The following is a 23175-nucleotide window of genomic DNA, read 5'->3' on the forward strand; positions in this document are numbered from 1 at the left end:
TATTTATAAATTATTTTGTTATACATACTATATAATTATATTATACATATAATATATATGATATATTATATTATTTATTATTAAATTTTAATTATTTTTTATTATTACTTTAAAAATACTTTTTAATATATTTAACACATAAGTTCCAATCTAGTGTTTTCTACAATATCAAATGACCGGCTAATATCAATTAATTTTTACAAAGGATTATTTAATAGTCAGAATAAAATTTTTTAAAATCAACAAATTAGGTTTATTCTCTCCCTTCTATAGGGACTTTGGTCCCTTAAAAGATTGGACTCAAACTTTAAGGGGGTTGATACAAAATATTCCATCAAAACAAGATGATTTCTGGGTATAATATAGCTGATGGATGGTTCCTTTCTATCAACTTCCAGATCAGTTCACTGTTAGATTGGATCAAGTAGGTTACTCTTCAGGGTTAATTATTCACAAAAGTTGGCTTTTGTTGGCTTCGAGATTGAGGGAACTTTTGATGGCTTTTTCAAGTTTATAAGGTGTAACATAGTCCATTCTATATCCCTAAATAAATTCATTTACAAATAAAAAACAAGAGCCATAAAGAGACAGAAGAAACAGTAGAGCCATGTGTTCATAGTCACATGGCTGCTGGGTGAAAGAGATGATGTAAAATACAAACTGGAGGTTTGCAGCAGTTCTTGCCTTCACTTGTCACAAAGAGCCAAAGGAAGTTCATCTGTTAGTTTTTTTGTATACACTTCCAGTTCTTGCTCAGTGAACACTTAAAAAGGGATTACTTTGCAATTCATAAACCAACAGGAAGCATTCAGAGTATACTGCCCCATACTTTGAAGCAGAGAAGGCAAGAGCTCTTCCTTCACATATTTTCCATAATTAATTTAATCAGCGTTCCATGTAGAATGTCAGCAGGCAAAAAATATTCTAAGAACCAGGCTCTCAATGGTCTGCTTACTCCACTAGCATGGGGAATTACAGTTCAAAGGTACAAAATCAGGAAATTAAATGTCATACATAGAGACCAGAGAAAGCCAGATTAGCTGAATGATCAAGTATGGCTCAAGAAATAATAAGAAACGAAACTGGAAAGATAGTATAGAGCCAGATTGTCAAAAGCTCCAATGTAAGCTGCTAGAATTTGATTAGGGAATTTATTTGTATTTAAGGAAGCTTTCTTTGGTAATTTTTTGGAGGATGAATTGTTGAATGCTGTAACGTTTGCTCATTGTTTAAACTGAAATACTTTTACTTTGTAATGATCCAATGTGATTAAATGATCCATGTGATTAAAATAGCAAAATCAAAGAAATTCAGTAAACATTTATTAAGCACTTAATATATGCCAGGCTTTGTTTTAAGGTCTGGAGATAAAAATAAGAAAAAGACAGACAACCTTTGACCCAGCAGTGCCATTACTCTGTCTGTATTCTAAGGAAATCATAAAGGAGGGAAAAGGACCCACATGTACAAAAATGTTTGTAGCAACTCTTTTTGTGGTAGCAAAGAATTGGAAAATTGAAAAAGGAGTGGATGCCCATCAATTGGAGAATAACAAGTTATGGTACATGAAGGTAATGAAATATTGTTGTTCTATTAAAAAAAAAAAAAGATGAACTAGCTGATTGTAGAAAGGTCTGGAAACTGATGCTGAGCAAAACAAGGAGAACCAGGAATACATTGTATTTAATAACATTAAGAATGTGTGATGATCAACTAACTATGAAAGACTTGATTCGTTTTAATGGTTCAGTGATCCGAAGCAATTCCAACAGACTTTGGGCAGAAAATGCCATCTACACCCAGAAAAAGTTCTAAGGAGTGTAAATCAATACATGCTATGTTCATTTCTTTTTTCTGTTCCTCCCTTCCTCTCCCCGTCTTTTAAAGAGCCAGAGACTATAGAGGAATTCTCAGTGAGTTATATGACCCTTCAGCCTGGAGGGAACCTGCTGACAATGTCTGGTTCAGCTCTCAACTCCCCTTGGGGCATCTCAGCCTTCCTGAGAAGTCAGGGGAGCATGACAACCTGTGTTTTACATGAGACAGAGATACTTACAGTAAAAGATGCATTTACATATTAATAGTAGAATGCTTATAGTTAGCACGTGCTCAGGGCGCTGTAATGATGTAATTGTACTAAAGTATTTAGGGCTGAGAAAACTTGAAATAAAAGGACTCCATCTTTGACCAATCACTTGGGTCCCTGCCTCATTACTCCTCCACTAAGACCAAGGACTTAGGCTGGTTCTGAGGTCCTCTAGAGAGCTAGTCCAGATGGTATATTTTAGTACCCCAGTGTGGGGGCTCCAGAAAGCACAGTAAGTACATTTTGGCACTTGGGGGCTCTAGAAAGCACACTACACCTTTTGCTCTGATTTTTCTCTTTCAGCATGATTCATAAAGCAATGTATATTCAAAATAAACAAACTTGATACAATAAAAAAAGAAAAAGACATAGTCCCTCTCTTCAAGGAGCTTACATTTTTTAATAGGTGAAGTGGATACACAAAAAGAGATTGGAAAGTGTTGGGATAGGGAGTGGGGAAATGTAGGTAGTATTTTGTTCCGTGGAATTGAAGCAAAGCAGAGGTATAGTTTCAAAGTGGAGTGAGCTGAAAGTAAACTTTCTGCCTTTTAAAAAGGAAGGCTCCATCCTCTAGCCCTCTACTCTCAGAGAGAGTATCCTGAGAGAGATGGTATCCAAGAGTTGAATTATTACCATAGTGGTGGAATTTAGAAATTATGAGCTTATTCTGGGATGAGTATCTTGTTCCATGGAGTTGAAAGTAGGCAGAGTTACAAGCCCATTCAACCAGATCCTAATGTTGTCTTATCATTTCTCAACTATGTCAAAGCCAAAGAAAAATCTCCAAAGATTTTGGATTCTAAATGGAGCTATGTAATTTCTGGGGGTTATAATATCACAGAAAACTCATACCATACCGTGCCAAATAGCTATCCAAGAATTATACTTTTTTGTAAAAGATTGCTTGTTCCCAAGTGGAATGAGTACTATTCTTGAATATATGCTGGTATATCTAGGTATTCTGGGATCCACAGGTGTATACACATTTCTATTGAGCATCTTTGCCAATACAAATCCTTTGTCAACAAAGTTATTCCAACATTGACTGAAATCCAGACTTTAAGTCAAAGTTCCACTAGACAAGCATGATTGACACAAACTTTGGCTGGATTATATGGCACATTGGTAACTAGAAGTAAGTGATTTTTAAGAATAGGAACATAAATCGGGAGTAGAGAATGTGAAAACAAAGAAAAAGGGCAGGAGCAGGAGGAGAGGTTGGAAGAAGAAAATGTTCATCCCTATTAAGGGGTATATAGTCATAGGGAGTTGGCATATTGTAATGAGATAACTTGACTACCTTTTTCTGGTCATTACACAGAAAGAAGAATAATGATTCACAGAGGGGAATGTCTGGGAGCAGCCATGACAATGATTTTAATAAGGTAAAGGAAATAATAAAAAAATTGTTCACCACACTAGGTAAATTAGTAAAGGAAAAGAATCAATTAGCCTTAGAAGCCAAGATGATCCTAAGGAGAAATAGGCAAGACAGCTTTTAAAAGCAATAATACTGTAGAGAGATATCACATTATGATAGCAGATAACATAACTCTTGTGGTCAAGAATACTTGGGTTCAAATTTCCATTACTTTTTAGCTATGAGACTCTAGATAAATCATTTAATTTTTCTAAACTTTAGTTTCTTTATGTTTAAAATGGGGAAGATATTAAGCTGTCATACCTGCCTTATAGGATTGGTATGAGGCTCTAATGAAATGATACTTGTAAAATTCTCATAAATTTTAAAGTCCTCCATAAATGCCAAATGTTAGCATCATCTTTACCATTGTTATTCCCTATCTCAAAAAGTACTGAGAGAAAAAAAAAAACACCATGGAGATTAAAAAAAAAATAACATGGTATACACCCAGAAATATTTGCTAAACTTCTTGGCTTTAATGATGTCTGAGAGGTTATAGTCCTACAGGAAAATGCATATTTTAAGTCTTATTGTTTCATGTTTAATACATGTGCCTGCATGTGTTTGTGAACATATGTGTAGAAGGCTTTTGTCTATGTCAGTGGGTCATGGGAAAATACTGTGTCTTTTCTGCAGTATCTTTGAAGTCAGGATGACATAAGAAGTTAAACATCCTGTGAGATTCTTGCTCCTCTGAAGTAGCAGGCAACTGTGATTCTTTCCTGTAGTAACAGAGGAAAAGCCATTATGAGATCCTCAGTAGACTGAATCAAAAGTGGAAAAAAGAGGTCACCATATACTTGCATTAGACATTGATCCTTCTTGGGATTTGACTCTGAGTTGAGTGAATTGATTTTCTTTTTTTCCCAACATGTATAATTTAGAGCAATTTTCTACATGTTTGGTAATAGTTTGGGATTTTTCTCTTAAAAATTGTTTGCTCATCAAACTGTGCATACCCTTTGATCCAGCAGTGTTTCTACTGGGCTTATACCCCAAAGAGATACTAAAGAAGGGAAAGGGACCTGTATGTGCCAAAATGTTTGTGGCAGCCCTGTTTGTAGTGGCTAGAAGCTGGAAAATAAATGGATACCCATCAATTGGAGAATGGTTGAGTAAATTGTGGTATATGAACGTTATGGAATATTATTGTTCTGTAAGGAATGACCAGCAGGATGAATACAGAGAGGACTGACAAGACTTACATGAACTGATGCTAAGTGAAATGAGCAGAACCAGGAGATCATTATATACATCAACAACAGTACTGTATGAAGATGTATTCTGATGGAAGTGGATCTCTTCGATAAAGAGAGCTAATTCAGTTTCAATTGATCAAAGATGGGCAGAAGCAGCTATACCCAAAGAAAGAATACTGGGAGATGAATATAAACTGCTTGCATTTTTGTTTTTCTTACCGGTTTATTTATACCTTCTGAATTCAATTCTCCCTGTGCAACAAGAAAACTGTTCAGTTCTGCACACATATATTGTATCCAGGATATACTGTAACCTATTCAACATGTAAAGGATTGCTTGCCATCTGGGGAAAGGGGTGGAGGGAGAGAGGGGAAAAATCGGAACAGAAGTGAATGCAAGGGATAATGTTGTAAAAAATTACCCTGGCATGAGTTCTATCAATAAAAAGTTATTTAAAAAAATAAAAATGAATAAATAAATAAATAAATTACTACTTTTGTCAAATTGGAAAAAAAAAATGCTTGCTCATTTACTTGAACCACTTATCCATTAAGGGATGGCTCTTGATCTCAGATATTTTTAGTTTTCTATTTTCTTGAGATTTCAGACCTTTATTCAAGACATACCATATATGTCTTTTGTTTGTTTTGTTTTTCCCCAATTGACCATTTGGACATCCCTGGAAAGTATACTGCCAAGTTAAGAGAACTTATCCACAGCATTCAGAGCTTCACCATTTGCTGTAACTGATGATTCCACATATGAACAGTAGGGTGCTGGCTGATGGAGAATCTGTATTTTCTTGATGTTAATTGTTAGACTAAAATTAGCACAAGCAGCCGAAAGTAGACCCATCCTTTGTTGTGTTTTTGCTTTGGAGGCTGCATTGAGTGCACACTCATCTGCAAACAAACAAACAAAAAATAATAATGAGATTGATACATGCATTGCTAGAGCTAACTGAGTATTTGGGAGGCTCTGAAGTAAAGTGTGAGAAAGTAGAGACAGTAAATTGACTACTAATTTAATGTCTACAGAGCCTGTGAAACCAGGGCAGTCCACCGGTACTATGCCAGGAAACAATTGCTTCCATTTGAATTGTTTTAGAAGATTCTGAATAATAGCCAAGCTTGTTTTCCTCTTTTCATCACCTATAAGAAAGAATTTGCTCAGTTTAGCAAAAATTAATTTTAGCTTAATTATGTCACATGTCAAAATCTTATATCACACATCACATATCACAATAAGCACACAATAGATATGATCCCAACTCCATTAAACAATCATTAAGAGATTCATATCAACTACTCTCTCCCCTCCTCCCCCTTTTCTTTCTCTGTCTCTATCTCTCTTTGTCTTTCTGTCTTTTCACTTATGACTATAGGGAATGTTATTAACTAAATAATGGACAGAGGAAATCACAGAAGATAAAATGTATAATTTTGTTTGAAAGTTATTGAGATACTTTTGCACTAACAAAATCAGTTCAAAGCAAATATAAAGTGAAATAGTAACTGCAAAAAATGTATAACAAATGACTTTGATAAACGTCTTAGACCCCCTAGAAAATAGGAAACTAGCATATTTGAGCTCAAGAGCCTTTCCTTAATGGATAAATGACCCAAGAAAATGAGCAATCAGTTATCAAAAGAAGAATCGTAAACTATTACCAAATGTGAAAAATTGTTCTAAATCACACATAATAAAAGAAAAATAAATTTTAAAATCTGATTTTTTTAATCTCAGTAAAATGAAAAAAATGGACATTGTTTATTTTGGAAGGACTATAGAAAGACAGTAAAAGAAAAGAAAAGAATACATCCAAGTCATGAATTAGCATATTTGGGAAAACTATCTAAAATCATGCAAATAAAATGACTAAATTATCCATATCCTTAGACCCTAAGATTTCATTATAAAGTATATATTCCAAGGAGAGCACTAATGAAAAGGAGATCTTCAAAGATACCAAATTATTCAGTGCAACATAATAGCTTGTAATAGCTAAGAATTGAACACAAAATGAATGCTCATCAGTTGTGGAATGGCTAAATAAATGCTGATGCATGAATACAATGGGATAAAATTATTCCATGAGAAATAATGAATATGATGTACACAGAAGTGCATGGAAAGATACATATAGACTGATTCAAAATTAAATATGCAGAGTTGGGAAAACAGAACTACAAACAAAATGATTAAAAATGAATGTCGAAAATTATGAAAACCAAATTTGGCACATGAAAAGAGACATGGAAAGACATCCACCTGATGGTGGAAGAGATTTGGGTCCATGTATGTGATTCATTGTCAATAATATCAGACTTTTCCAGTGTGTCGATTGGTTTTGATGAACTCTTTCCATTTTCTTTTTCTTTTATTTTTTAATTCTTTGTAATTAAGGATAATTCTCCGGGAGGGAATTGGGAGAGGGATATAAAAAAATTCTACATGATATGAATACAAAAGATGAAAATTAAACTCTAGTTAAAAATCTAAATTATTTATTTCCTCTTTAAAATATGTTTATTATGGAGCAGGTAGATAGTGCAATGGATAGAGCACTAGCTCTGAAGTGAGGAGGACCTGAGTTCAAATTTGGCCTCAGGCATCTAACACTTACTAGCTTAACCCCAATTGCCTTGTTTGTTTTTTCTTTTTTAAGCATTTTGTTCCCATTATAAGATATGATTCTCTGGATGGATTAACAGTAATGACATATTGGGCAATTAAGCTGATATAAAACAAGTGATAGCAATCATTTAAAAAGGAATCTTTAAAATACAGCATGTGTAGAAGCTGGAAAATGAATGGATGCCCATCAATTGGAGAATGGTTGAGTAAATTGTGGTATATGAATGTTATGGAATATTATTGTTCTGTAAGGAATGACCAGCAGGATGAATACAGAGAGGACTGGCGAGACGTACATGAACTGATGCTAAGTGAAATGGGCAGAACCAGGAGATCATTATATACCTCAACAATGATACTGTTTGAGGATGTATTCTGATGGAAATGGATCTCTTTGATAAAGAAAGCTAATTCAGTTTCAATTGATCAAGGATGGACAGAAGCAGCTACACCCAAAGAAAGAACACTGGGAAATGAATATAAACTGCTTGCATGTTTGTTTTTCTTCCCGGGTTATTTATACCTTCTGAATCCAGTTCTCCCTGTGCAACAAGAAAACTGTGGTTCTGCACACATACATTGTATCTAGGATATACTGTGACATATTTAACATGTATAGGACTGCTTGCCATCTGGGGGAGGGGGTGGAGGGAGGGAGCGGAAAAATCGGGACAGAAGTGAGTGCAAGGGATAATGCTGTAAAAAATTACCCTGGCATGGATTCTGTCAATAAAAAGTTATTTTAAAAAAAATACAGCATGTGTTTAAGATTCAATTCCATGTTAACCATCCTTATATTTCTCATCTGAACCCCATTTGTTCATCACAAATTATTATGCTGATATTTTTCTCTAATCATCCAATTCCTTTTTGTTGTCTAGCTATTCTTACCACTATGTAATAATCTTATAAAATTTTCTCTATCTTATTAGACTTAGTTCATTATCCTAGCCTATTGAGATTTTAAAAGATTCTGACTTTGTTATCCAATGACATCTTTTCACTCGACTATTTGCTTTGCTTCTCTGAGATTCAGTTTCCTCTCTAGAATAAAAAGTTGTCCTCTGACCATCTAGAAGACTTGTGAGTAGTCTGCTAGATGATGAGAACGAGAATGGAGATAAGGATGAAGATGAGGATTTTGAAGCAATCTGAGTTAAGTGAATTTCCCAAGATCACATAGCTAGTAAGTGTCTGAAACTAGATTTAAATTGAGATCCTCCTGATTCCAGGGCCAATAACAACACCTGGCTGCTCCTTAGCCTACTGGATTATAAATTCTGTTATTCAGTCTTCATAATTTCAGCTAGGACAAAGTCAGGCACATTACAAGTTCAAAAATGTTTGTTAAATTGAGTCATATTAAATTAAATATTGTATCTTAAAGGGCTTTATAATAACAAACTGTTGATAGGACCTTGAATGTGGAGCTAGATGGGACTTTAGAAATGTCCCAGTCCAACTTATTTATTTTACATAAAAGAAAAATGAGACTCAGAAAAAGGAAGTAACTTTATTCTTTTTATTTTTTATTACAAACTTCATAGTTATCAATAAACACAAACATTACAATAAGCAAAGAACAAAAAATGATACTGTATCCAGAACCACGCATGTTTTAATGTAACATTTTATTTTATAGAACATACATTAAATGAATATATATGAATGATATATAAATAAATATATAAATTAAATCATAACAAATGATGCTATTTATTCAATCATATTCTGAACTTCTTTTTGTATTTTATATTTTGTTTGTTGGTTTTGTTGATGGTTCTCTCCACATCCACATCCTAAGTCTCTCAGAAATGGACTTTCCCGAAGTCACACAAATAGTATGAAGCAGAACTAGGATTTCAAAGCAGCTAAGTGTCATAGTGGACAGAGTGCTGGACCAGAGTCAGCAAGACTTGAATTTAAATCCAACCTCAGAGACTTTTTAACTCATTGTGTTGACTTCAGGCAAATGACTTAACATCTGTCAGCCTCAGTTTTCTCTTTTGTAAAATAGGAACAACAATAGAACTTCCTTTCTGAGATTGTTGTGAGAATGAAAAGAGATGATAATTGTAAAGTGCTTTGTAAACTTTAAAGTACTACATAGATTTAACTGTTTTCTTTGGCTATTAGTATATAACTTCAAATTCTCTGATTAAAAATTAGAGGAACATTTAACTATACAACACTGCCTTTGTTCTTTGCCTTTCTTTCTGGGGGTGTAAGAAAGATGATTGAGGTGAAGGAAAATAAATATTTAAAGACTTTTGAGCTCCTGGAAGATGATATGCTGGCAGCTGTAAATATTTCACCACCAATGGCTCCAAGCACCTGCCCTGTTGTCCATTAGCAATTCCCAGAAATCATTCTACAACAGATGTGTCCCACCTAGATTTACCCGAAACATAGCAGTGCAATTGAGTAGCTTCTTGGATGAAAGCCATGATTTATCAGTGAATCTCAGGCCAGGAGAAGGGAAGTCAATGAAAAAGATAGAATACTTTTTCTTCAATAGCCTTTTGGGGCCCTGAGCCTGAGTTGCAGGGCTGGAGCCTGACTTAGGCAGGCTTCCAGGTCCATTTCCTTCCATGAATAATAATTTTTTTTTTTTTTTTTAGCTAACATTTCTTTTTAATTCTAAATTTACTCCACTGATGTCCTCCTTTGATGGCTCATCATTGTGTATAAGCCTGTATTCTTGAAAGCTATTCCAATGGAACCCAATTGTGCTCAGATGACCTTTTACAGTATGCCCTATCTCCAATCTATTACATGTTAACAGTTCCACTTAACTGAAATGAATTCCCTTCTCACCTCCATGTCACATAAGCTTTAGTTTTCTTCAAAGCTTAGCTCAAACAATATTTTCTGAGTGAGGTCTTTCTAGATTGCCCTGTATGCTATTACTACCCCCAAATCTCCAAACCATCTTGTATTTATTTTGTAGATGTTTTGCATATATATTGTCTCATTTAATAGAATATAAATCTTTTTTCCAGGTATAGGGTAGCTGTGAATTTCTTTTTAAATAGTATTTTTTTAATATATGGAAAGATGATTTTCAACATTCACCTCTACAAAGACTTGTGTTCCAAATTTTTCTCCTTTTCCCTTTCCTGTCTCCCCAAGGCAGCAAGCAAGCCAATATAGGTTAAACATGTACAATTCTTCTAACCATATTTCCATATTTATCACACTGCACAAGAAAAATCAGATCAAAAGAAAAAACAAACAAACAAGAAGGAAAAATACTGTGCTTTGATCCACATTCTCTATAATAGAACATAAATCTTTGAGAGGAGAGGCGCTTTCATTTTTATACTCCTACAACTTAGAAAAGTATTTTGTATATAATACATAAAACATTAATGTTTTTGTTGTTGTTGTTTGTTTGTCCTTTGTTCTCACAGAGGACCATGATATCATTGTCCTTGGGCCATATTAAGCTAAGGTCTTCATCAGGTCTCAGTTTGACAGAGGCCGTACTCATTCAGTTATTAAGACTAGATAGCAATTGAGGCAAAGACTCTCTTTCAGTTAGCCTCTCCCCAATTTTATATATGTATATGAATCTGGGAGGGGAAGAATCTCAGGGTTTCTCATCAAAGCAGAAATGATTATTATTTACTTTAATCTGAGTCAATCAGGACCCAACCAAATGACACATGGCCTGGGACCTACTGGTGGCCAATCAATGAGAATTTATTTAAGTCATAGACCTTAAGAAATCTAGTTAGTAACCCCAAGATATCTCGGGAGGGTTCAGAATTGTAAAACAAAAGGAAAAAATTGGTTTTAAGAGCATTTGTAGGTAAGGGTATGGTACTGTATTTGGACATTTGGAGGAAAGGGAAAGTGCGAAGAAGGAAGGAAGGAAAAAAAGAAGGAAGGAAGGAAGGAAGGAAGAAAGAAGCAGAATAAAATGGACAATTAAAAAAAATGGAAAATCCATTCTGCTTCCTTCCTTCCCTTCTTTCTTAAAGTGACAGGATGTAATCTAGTCCTCTGTGTAACCCAAGATGTACTTCAAAGATCCCTTGGCTGCTTGATTCACACTTTCTTGGTATCACAATATTTATCAAGTCTCTTCAACAAGAAGATGATTCAAACCAATTCCAGTTGTTCAGTAATGAAGAGAGCCATATACACCCAAAGAGAGAACTGTGGGAAGAGAGTATGGAACACAACATAACATTCTCACTCTCTCTGTTGTTGCTTGCTTGCATTTTGTTTTCTTTCTCAGTTTTTTTTTCCTTTTTGATCCGATTTTTCTTGTGCAGCAAGATAACTGTATAAGTATGTATACATATATTGGATTTAAAATATATTTTAACATATTTAACATGTATTAGACTACCTGCCGTCTAGGAGAGGGAGTGGGGGGAAGGAGGAGATAATTTGGAACAAAAGGTTTTGCATGGGTCAATGCTGAAAAATTACCCATGCATATGTTTTGTAAATAAAAAAGCTTTAATAATTAAAAATATATATTTAGCAAGTTTCTCTAGGTTGCAGGTCAGATCCAAAATGGATAAATTGGGAGTAGCAACATGGAAAGCCATGCTTATGATTAAGCTCAGATATGATCTTGCCTACAGCCTTAGCAGCACCATGGAAGTAGAAATAATGTTTTAGGCAGTACCATACTCATCACACCACAACTTGCTAGAATGGCCATTTAATGTCTTCTGGGTAGCAATAATGGTATGAACTGTTGTCATGAGTCCTTTCATAATTCCAAAATTTTCATGAATGGCTTGGCCAATGGAGTCAAGCAGTTGTTGATAAGGATGCATTACTGACAATCTTAAAGGAATTATTGTATTTCTCATGGCTCAGTTCCATCATGAACTCTGGGGCATTAGCAGAATGAGTACAACCTTCAAGTGAATCCCGACTTTTTCTATGATGGTAAAGACACCAGTGTACCCTACAACATACATGATTTCAGCATCTCCCCATTTAATACTGATGGAGTTTTGCTCCTGGAAGATGGTATTGACCTCTCATTAATCACCAGCTCTCCATTCTCAGCCTAGAACTTGCCATAGGTCGAATGATATTGAAACATATGAATTATATAATTGAGATCAATGACATTGTTGGTGGAATTGTGAACATATCCAGCCATTCTGGAGAACAATTTGGAACTATGCTCAAAAAGTTATCAAACTGTGCATACCCTTTGATCCAGCAGTGTTTCTACTGGGCTTATACCCCAAAGAGATACTAAAGAAGGGAAAGGGACCTGTATGTGCCAAAATGTTTGTGGCAGCCCTGTTTGTAGTGGCTAGAAGCTGGAAAATAAATGGATACCCATCAATTGGAGAATGGTTGAGTAAATTGTGGTATATGAATGTTATGGAATATTATTGTTCTGTAAGGAATGACCAGCAGGATGAATACAGAGAGGACTGGCGAGACTTACATGAACTGATGCTAAGTGAAATGAGCAGAACCAGGAGATCATTATATACCTCAACAACGATACTGTATAAGGATGTAGTCTGATGGAAGTGGATCTCTTCGATAAAGAGAAGATCTAACTCAGCTTCAATTGATCAAGGATAGACAGAAGCATCTATACCCAATGAAAGAACACTGGGAAATGAATATAAACTGCTTACATTTTGTTTTTCTTACCGGGTTATTTATACCTTCTGAATCCAAGTCTTCCTGTGCAACAAGAGAACTGTTCAGTTCTGCACATATATATTGTATCTAGGATATACTGTAACCTATTTAACATGTATAAGACTGCTTGCCATCGGGGGGAGGGGGTGGAGGGAGGGAGGGGAAAAATCAGAACAGAAGTGAGTGCAAGGAATAATGCTGTAAAAAATTACCCTAGCGTGAGTGTTGGAATCTTTACAAACTGCTAATCCATTAGAGTTAATAGATTATTGATCTGATCTTACAAGATGTTTTGTGCCAGAACCTGAAACAAGGTACTAAGTAGAACTAATTGATACAATGCTTGTGTTTGCACCTTTACTCATTGGAGTTCACACGTTTGGGAAATTTCAGGGCTTAGTAGAGATATCTGAATTCACACCTCTCTTGAAGCTCTTAGGGCCAGAGAGCACTATGGGAGAAAACCCATAATCCCATTCTCTCAGAAGAGTCACATATAAGTCAGTGAAGAGTGATTCATTCGAATATTTTCCACTTGGCTGGCTGGTGGCAGACGAAGAGTTTTCAGAGGAAGAAGCTACCAGTTGATAATTCAGTGAAGATTGAGAAGGCTCTCTCAGAGGCAAGACAGATTCAACTTGGTGCTGGCTCTGGAGGCTGAAGAAAGCAGAGACAGAGGCTGAAGGACAAAACCTTTGGATTTGGAGACATTCGGAGGGAGCTCTTGGAACCAAGCAGAGAGAGAGGCCTCAACTAACCAGACTACTTTGGAAGGAGAAAATAAATGTTTGTATTTTTACCAGCTGGCTGCATTTGGGGTAATTATTGATCTGAACTGATACTAAGGTTGCCTCCAAGAAAACCTCCCCTGAGAAACCTGCTCTCTCCCCCAGAGAGAACCATATTATTATTTTAAAGAAGAACAAGAACCACCACACATGGGTTCTGTCAATAAAAAGTTATTTTAAAAAAATTGAGATCAATGAAGGAATAATTGAATATATCCCCTGGTCACCAGGCATCCAATATGCCCAAATTAATTGACTCTAACCTTCACCATCTATTTTCAGGGATGTGAACAAGGCCTGCTTGGGAGAACAGCTGAAAGACAACTGACAAACTTTCACTTTGTCAAATGAGGACCACTTAGTTAAGATTGGAGAGGCCCATTCCTCAGATGGCCACAGGAAGATGATTTGTTCAGTTAAACCCAATATTCTAAATCATGTAATCTTCATTGGTAGAGGTAGTGCCCACATTGACAGAATTAGTATGACTAGTGAAGAAAAAAGTATTCTAAGCAATAAGTAACATAAATATTCAAGCCACAAAATACAAAAAAAAAATGATATGCTATAATGCTATAATGAGCATTTAGGTGGCACAATGACTAGAAGGCCAGACTTGGAGTCAGGAAGACTCATCTTCATGAGTTCAAATCTGGCATCAGATAATTACTAACTATATGACCATACGCAAATCACTTAACCCTGTTTGTTTCAGCTTGGCTAGTCAGTGGGTTGTGGCCCTTTCTTCTTGAAGAAGACTCATCATGAAGAAAGAAATCAGTATAATATCTTTGTCGAGAAATTCTCAAATGAAATCATGAAAAATTGGGTATCACTGAAAAATGACTAAACAACAATGTCATCAATGCTACTGCTTACTTTTAAAGTATATATTGATATAACAAACACAGATTCTACTCTCTGCTTTTGATTCCATATCCCTTTCTGATCAATTTCTGGTGTGTATTTATTTCTTTCTCCCTCCTTCATGTTTTGGTTCTAGCTTAAAATCAGTGCATTGTGCTAGAAGAATGGTGGAATTTTATAGTAAGGAGAATGCCAGTTTGAATTTGAATGCCAGTTGTGTGACCAAACATAATTTACGTAAATTTTCTGAGTTTCAGTTTCCTCTTCTGTACTATGTTTTTTCACAAATCCTTCTCCCATTCCTGTTATCCTTCCCCTCTTCTTAGCCATCTTTCTTCAGATGAAGAACTTTTCCTTGGTGAGTTTTGAATCCTGATTTTCCAACTCTAGGCCCAAAACTAGTCTTTTCTTTTGTGTGAGGATCAGATGACATTTAAACTATGTAAACTGTTTTTTGAAAGTGAAGTGAAAAGGAATAAATATTTATATGGCATCTTTTATGTTCCAGGTATGATGCTAAACACTTTTGCAATTATTCATGTGATCCTCACGACAACCTGATAAGTGGGTATTCATTATTTCCCATTTTATAGTTGAGAAAATTGAGGCAGACAGATGTTAACTAGCATTCATGGAATCACAGACCTAATAAGACTGGATTAGTTAGAGGCTGGATTTGAACTCAGATCTTTCTATTTCATGCCAGTGTCTGTCCAGCAAGCTATTTAACAGCTTCTGGAATCTAAAAGTGCTATATAAATGTTATCTATTCTTACTATTTATCACACATAGTCACTCTGTATATTGTTATGATTCTGCATCACTTCATATATCTTCCCATATATTCATTTCTGTTATATCTTACTATATAATTATTTTCTATTATGAATTTTGTTATTGAAGACCTTACAAAATACTTTCCTTACTGTGACCATAGGGGAGGAATGACTATTTTCTCTACTTTTGGGATGAGAAATAAAGGCCAGGAGAAAAGAAATGATTTCTCTAAGGTCACACAGCCAAATCAAGAAAAAGCTTTGATCTGAATGTAAATTAACACAGAGCTCCTTTCCCTAGACTACACTGTAATGACCGTGTATTTAAAATCAGCTGGAGTCAGGAATTCAGGTTAAGGGAAAAATCTTCAATCTTTATTGAAGTGAAGAGGTGAAAAAGGATTGCGATAGCAATATGGGCAAGAAAGATTGCAATAGCAATATGGGCAGCTGCGACAGGAAGCCAGCTAACAGAGGGAGATCTGAGCTGAAAAGCCATCACAATGGCAATACAAGCAGTCTCTCTTTCCCCTTCCTTTTCCACTCCCCTGCCTCCACCAACCAAAATCGTAATTTCCTATACAACACATCAGGACATGCACAAAGAGTTGGGGGGAGGGAGGGGAGGGCAATTCTTTCTCCAAGCTTATATATTAATAGAGTATGGTTCAATTACTATTTAGCCTCACGTGCTTGGGACCTCAGTGCATCAACTTGAGCCTCAGCCCATTAAATCTCCCGCTTTCTTTTGTTTTAGAACACAGGTGGTCATGCCATCCCTGACTCCTCAGGGAGGTCAGAGCCCCCAAGGGGAGGTGATTACCCCCTCCCTGACTTCTCAAGAAAGGAGGTGAAAGCACCGAAAAGGAAGTGATCACGACCCCCTTGACTTCTCAGGAAGGGAGGTGAAAGCACTAAAAAGGAGATAATCATGCCCTCCCTGACATCTCAGGAAGGGAGATGAAAAGCACCAAAGGGAAGTGGGGGTTGCTAGCAGGTTTCTGGGCTGAAGGGTCTTATTATGCACAAACCCATCAGCATGGGAGGTATTACACAAGCACATACCAATAATGCAGAGGCTATTAGTGATGACTCTCCCCACAGTCAGTGCAGGCTTGATGTGGTGTAACAAACATGAATTGTACACCCAAGTAATGGTATAACAGACAATATAAATCAACATAGTGTTGTAAAAGATTGCCAGAAGTCCTAGAGAATATGTAAACAGCAGTCACACACACGCCTTCTTCAGCAGCCAAGAGATAGTCCAAAACCAATCTATTGTCCATTGCTTCACATATCAGGGAATCCAATCATCCCCCCAAGTTTTTGAAGTCCTGCAAAAGTCTTTTTATGTATTAGGGAATCCAATGATTCCAGCAGATTTTGAAGTCCTGTAAGAGTTTTATCATTTCTCAGAAAATCCAATTATTCCTGAGGGCTTTCAAGTCTTATGTCTTAAAGGATCCAATGATTCCTGCAGGTTTTCAAGTCCTACAACAATTTTATCATGTCTCAGAGAATCCAATAATTCCTGAGGGTTTTGAAGTCCAACAATTTTCTATGTCCATGAGTCAAACGCCATAACTGCCACGCTCTTTAAATGGTGAGCACAATCAGCAACAGAACCACCCGATATTTCTTGGGTCTTCTCCTTCATTTCAAGGGTCTGCTCCGTCTTTCTGCAATGGACAAGGCAAATACGTCTTGTTGGCACCCATCTGATTCCTTCTCCACCTGTAGAGATACAAGCAAACCCTCTCCCCCAAGCAGTTAGCCTATCTGGTCCCTTCCATTCACCACTTTCTGGTCTCTCCACATCACCTGGCGATTATCTAAAGATAGTGGAGCTGCTCGCACTGGACATTACCCTTCCAGTGGGTTATAAAACCTGTCTGCCAGAGCCAGTGCATCTTTGTCAAAAATCAAGGAGTTAATAGTATAACGTGCTAGATTTAGTAGTTCTCTAGGGTTACCTGTAGCTCCCCCCCCTTTTTTTTTTTGTTTTTGGAGCAGCGTCTTAATGTCTCTGTTTCTCCTCTCTACTACTGCCTGTCCTTGAGGATTAAAGGGTATGCCAGTGGTGTGTAAAATCTTATACCGTGCATAAAAGTGTGCAAAATGTTTGGAGGTGTATGCAGGACGGTTGTCTGTTTTTATTGCTTGTGGCACACCCATAATGGCAAATGCTTCCATGAGGAATTCAGTGACTACTCGGGCTGTCTCTTTTGCTGCTGGTATGGCAAAAGTGAATCCTGAAAAGGTGTCTACCACAACATGGAAAAAAGATAGACGACCGAAAGATTTATTATGGGTCATGTCCATTTGCCAGATTTCATTGGGTCTCAAACCATGAGAGTTCTTCCCTGGAGGCAGTGTAGGAGCATGGAAAGGAAGGCAAGCTGTGCAGCTTTTTACTATGCTCCTAGCTTCCTCTTTTGTTATCCCAAATTGTAAATGCAAAGCTCGAGCAGCCTGATGGTACTTAGAATGGGATTCCTGGGCCTCCTGAAATAAAGGCGTACTGGCTAACATAGTTAAAAGGCCATCTGCCTTTGAATTCCCATCAAAAATAGGACCTGGGAATCCACTATGTGAGTGGACATGCAAGATATAAATCTTACCTGTAGGTTTTCTCACTTGCTCCTGAAGTTCCTTAAAGAGCTGATATATATTAGAAGCTGCAGATTTTATTTGGGCTGTGGCAATTCTTTGTACCACACCTACTGAATAGGCTGAATCAGATATTATATTTATGTCTCCTGGGTAATAAGTGAGAGCTAACATGACCGCATATAAATCGTTCTGCTGAGTGGACTGAAAAGGAGTTCTGACTACTCTCTTTATAGTTAAGTCATGAGAGTATACAGCACAAATATTGTGTTTGGATGCATCTGTGAAGATAGTTGGTCCTTTAAGAGGAACTTTGGAAACTTTTTCTTCAAGAATCCATTGCCAATTATATAAAAGTCTGGTTATCTTTTATGGAGACCCATGTATAAAATTAGGAGCCATGGCTAATAAAATTTGCCACTCTGGGATGGTCTCACAACACACATTAATTTGTGTATTGGTGTAAAAGGTGTATATCTTGTCAGGTCTTGTCCCAGATAATTGTACTGCTTGCTTAATGGCCTTTAATAAAATTCTAGCCACAAGCACTGGGTAAGGAGTAAGGCTTTGTTCTGGTTGTGCCGGGAGGTTCACCCACTCTATCACACTGTCTCCTTGATGAAGGACTGCTGTGGGTGCCTCTTGTGTGGCAAAAACTGATATTTCCAAGGGTTTTTGAGTGACTCTTTCAACCACATTGGATAAAGCCAGTTCAACTTTTCTCAAAGCCTCTTGAGCTTCTTTTGTAAGCTGGCATGGTGAATTTAAAGCACTGTCTCCCCTTAAAATGTCATATAATGGTTGTAACTGATAGGTAGTCAAGCCTAACACTGGTCACATCCATTGGATATCGCCTATCAATTTCTGACAACCATTTAAGGTGTTTAGCTTCTCTGTTCTTAAGGACACTTTTTGTACTGTAAGTACCTTAGGGTATCCTAAATATTGAAAAGGAGCATGTCTTTGAATTTTCTCTTCAGCTATGTAAAATTTGTAGTATCTTAGTGTTTCTATGGTCTTTTGTAGACATGCTTCTAGCATTTGTTTCTCAGGTGCACATCCCAATATATCATCCATATAATGTAATAGCATAACTTTTGGAAATGCTTTTTTTACTGGAGTAAGAGCAGCAGCAACATACATTTGACACATAGTGGGGCTGTTTTTCATTCCCTGTGGCAAAACTGTCCATTCACATCTTTTATAAGGCTCAGCTAAGTTAATGCTGGGCACTGAAAAGGCAAATCTTTTCATATCCTCCTTATCCAGAAGGATAGAATAGAAACAATCCTTAATATCTATGACCCAAAGAGGCCATTCTCTAGGCAACTGAGTAGGAGATGGAAGTCCAGGCTGAAGAGTTCCTATAGTTTCTATCTGTTCATTCACTTTTCTTAAATCAGTGAGCATCCTCCATTTTCCTGATTTCTTTTTTACAACGAACACTGGGGAGTTCCAAGGACTTAGAGAAGATTGTAAGTGCCCTTGTTCAAGCTGCTCCTGTACTATATCTAATAAGGCCTGAATTTTATCGCTACCTAAGGGCCACTGTTCTATACACACTAATGTATCAGTTTTCCATTGGATTGGAACAGGTGAAAGTGTTGGCAGGCCTTCAACAGCAGCCCTGCTTAAAAAACCGAAGTACTCATTTTTAACCCTAATTGTTGTAAAACGTCTCTTCCCCACAGATTGATGGGGATTTTTTCAACTATAAAAGAAGTAAAAACTCCTGTTTTGCCTTCAAAAGTCCATCTCATAGGGGCAGCACTAACTTCAGCTGCTATTGATCCTCCTACTCCAGACATGTAGGTGTCTGCTTTAATCTTTGGCCAGTGACTGGGCCAATTGGTACCTCTAATAACTGTACGATCTGCACCTGTGTCTACCAAGCCTTCCAATGGTAGGCCATTTATATAGATTGTGAGCATAGGTCAGTCAGCTGCTACAGCTGCTGTCTAGCATATTCCTGGATTTTGTGGTCTGGAGTCAGAATCTGGGTGACTATCACCAGGTTGCTTATTAGGATTCTGTATGAATAAACCTGATGCTACTACTTCTCCTGGGTGATAAGTCACACATTGTCTACCTGTATTAGTGACTGGGATATTATCTACACATTCCCCAGTTTCCCACATCAGTGTGTGGATAGACACTGTTTTATATGTATAAAAAGGATGTGAAATGATCAAGCCTACTGTGCCTGGAAGTAAGGGATCCATAGGCTGGAGAGGAACAGATTTCACCTCTCCAGGGGGTATCTCAGTTGTTCCAGCTGCATACAGCTCTATTCTCCCCAATTGTAATTCCTTTCTCCCATCAGGTTGCTTCCTGTCTGGTTGACTGTGTAATCCCCTTCTCCCATTATATGGCTTTCTGGCTGATTGGTCAGATCTGGGTACTGGACTTCTAGGAACTCTCTGGGTGCACCATTGGCTGCCATCATGCCCCAAGTGTTTTTTGCGTTGGGCCCCTCATCCCATTTCCCTGAATCTGTCTACATTCTGAGGCCCAATGAAAGCCTCTGTTACATTTTGGACATGGGGAATTGGGTCTTGTTCTCTCACCCTGTTTTCCCATTCTATCTCTATACCAACATTGAGCTTTCAGATGTCCTACTTTTCCACATTGAAAGCACCGACGAGTCTCTCTGGAAGTCCCTTGCCAGGAGGGACTCTATCTTCCCATGTTTGGATTTTGGGAAGTCTGCATCATAGCCTGGCTATAAAAGGCATCTGTGCCCACTGTGACACAGCGTCTTATGAACTCCTCTAAAGGAGCATCCTTGCGCAGTCCTAGTATAATTCTTCTGCAAACCTCATTAGCATTTTCCTTAGCAAGTTGCCTTATCAAAATGTCTTGTTATTGCATTTTCCCCATTTGTTCTTGAGATAGCTGTCTGCAAACGTCCCACAAAGTCAGCAAAAGGTTCATTTGGCCCTTGTGTTATTTTTGTGAAGGCCCCACCCTTGTCATCTTTATTGTGGAGAGAAGCCCACACTTTGATAGCATTAGCAGCAATTTGCTCATATGCTGCTATGGAATAATTAATCTATACTGCGATGATTGCATAAGGACCTACACCTGTTAGTAGGTCACAGGTGATTGCAGCATGAACTCCACTTTGACTATTTTGTTGGGTTTATATCCTACAGAGCTCACTATATTCAGAAAGCCACAAGTAGTTTTGTCCAGGTTCTAGGCATATCCTTGGTATAGATTTCCAGCCTTTTTCAGGTCTTTGAGGATTTCTATATCAAAAGGAGAGTATCTTCTACTTTCTTGACCTGAAGAATTAAACTGTTGAATTACCGGAAAAATGTGGTGTTGAAATTCTGATACATTTTTCCCTTCCTCTTTGGCCTTAATTAGTCCCTTTTCCAATCTACTCAGAGGAGCAGCTGGATGCTGGGGTGGAGGTGCTGGATGTTGGAGGGGAGGTGCTGGTGCTGTCACTGCCCCCTTTCCCCCGCCACTACCCCTCCTCCCTCCATCCCGGAGAGTGGAGTTGATGGAGGAGAGTCAATTACCTGCTCCTTAGGTGGGGCTGAAGCTGCTTCAGATTCACCCCACCCTTGAGCCTCACTTAAGTCTCCATGCCCTGTGGGGATATGGCCATTAATCTGTTCTTTGTCTTCCTCCTTTATCTCAGGCTTCCCCATTTGGCTGTTCCTAAAGTTTTTTCCTTTTCTCCTAGAACTTATATGGTATCTTAAGGCCAACTGTTTTATATTATATAAATTGAATGCCTCGATAGAAATTGAATGAGGACCATTTTCATTGTAAAATGTGGAGAGCTGTTGACCAATCAATGCCCAGTTATCTAGAGAGATTTGCTCTTCCTCTAAGAACCAAGAGGAAGTGCGTTTTAATGTACCAAGAAGTCTAGCTGTCTGTTCCCAAGTTATAAGTAGCCCTTGATCTTCTATCAGCTTAAGCAGGCTTTCTATAGCACCACTCCTGGGTGGGCCTGGGGGTGGGGGGGCTGGGGTGGGGGATGGAGAGTCTTTAGCTAGGAACTGTCCCATTTCAGCCAAAAAGTTACTAATTTAGTCTTTAAGAAAATAAGTTCCCTGTTTGTCTTATACTCACCTAAGTTCCTGGTCACTGGAGACTTCTTCAGTGAAAGCAGGGTCCTTGGTTCCCATGCTTGGGCACCAAATGTAATGACCGCGTATTTAAAATCAGCCGGAGTCAGGAATTCAGGTTAAGGGAAAAATCTTCAATCTTTATTGAAGTGAAGAGATGAATAAGGATTGCGATAGCAATATGGGCAAGAAAGATTGCGATAGCAATATGGGCAGCTGCGACAGGAAGCCAGCTAACAGAGGGAGATCTGAGCTGAAAGGCCAGCGCAATGGCAATGCAAGCAGTCTCTCCTTCCCCTTTCTTTTCCACTCCCCTGCCTCCACCCACCAAAATCATCGTTTCCTATACAACACATCAGGACTTGCACAAAGAGTGGGTGGGGGTCATTCTTTCTCCAAACTTATATATTAATAGAATATGGTCCAAGTACTATTTAGCCTCATGTGCTTGGGACCTCAGTGCATCAACTTGAGCCTCAGTCCATTACACTACACTGTCTCAATCTGTTAGTTTCTCTTCCTTCTCTCAAAATTAGGCATGATGGAAACTGTAATTCAAGGAGGATACTTGCAACTTTAATAACCCATCAAAAGCCATACCTGCATTTCTTTTTTTTTTTTTTTTATAATAACTTTTTATTGACAGAACCCATGCCAGGGTAATTTTTTTACATTATCCCTTCACTCGCTTCTGTTCCAATTTTTCCCCTCCCTCTCTCCACCCCCTCCCCTAGATGGCAAGCAGTCCATATGTTAAATATGTTGCAGTATATCCTAGATACAATATATGTTTGCAGAACTGAACAGTTCTCTTGTTGCATAGGGAAAATTGGATTCAGAAGGTAAAAATAGCCCAGGAAGAAAAACAAAAATGCAAATAGTTTACATTCATTTCTCAGTGTTCTTTCTTTGGGTGTAGCTGCTTCTGTCCATCATTTATCAATTGAAACTGAGTTAGGTTTCTTTGTCAAAGAAATCCACTTCCATCAGAATACATCCTCATACAGTATGATTGTTGAAGTGGCCATACCTGTATTTCTGAAAAGCAAGCCCAACTTAT

At 37.5% G+C, this 23175-nt stretch overlaps 1 pseudogene; it reads right to left on the reverse strand.

The window, feature by feature from the left end:
* Window positions 1-4174: 4174 nt before the first annotated feature.
* LOC127546716 (glyceraldehyde-3-phosphate dehydrogenase-like) lies at window positions 4175-12459 on the reverse strand (annotated as a pseudogene).
* Between the last annotated feature and the right edge of the window lie 10716 nt (window positions 12460-23175).

The sequence above is a fragment of the Antechinus flavipes genome, chromosome 2 (assembly GCF_016432865.1).
Source record: "Antechinus flavipes isolate AdamAnt ecotype Samford, QLD, Australia chromosome 2, AdamAnt_v2, whole genome shotgun sequence".
Taxonomy (NCBI): domain Eukaryota; kingdom Metazoa; phylum Chordata; class Mammalia; order Dasyuromorphia; family Dasyuridae; genus Antechinus; species Antechinus flavipes.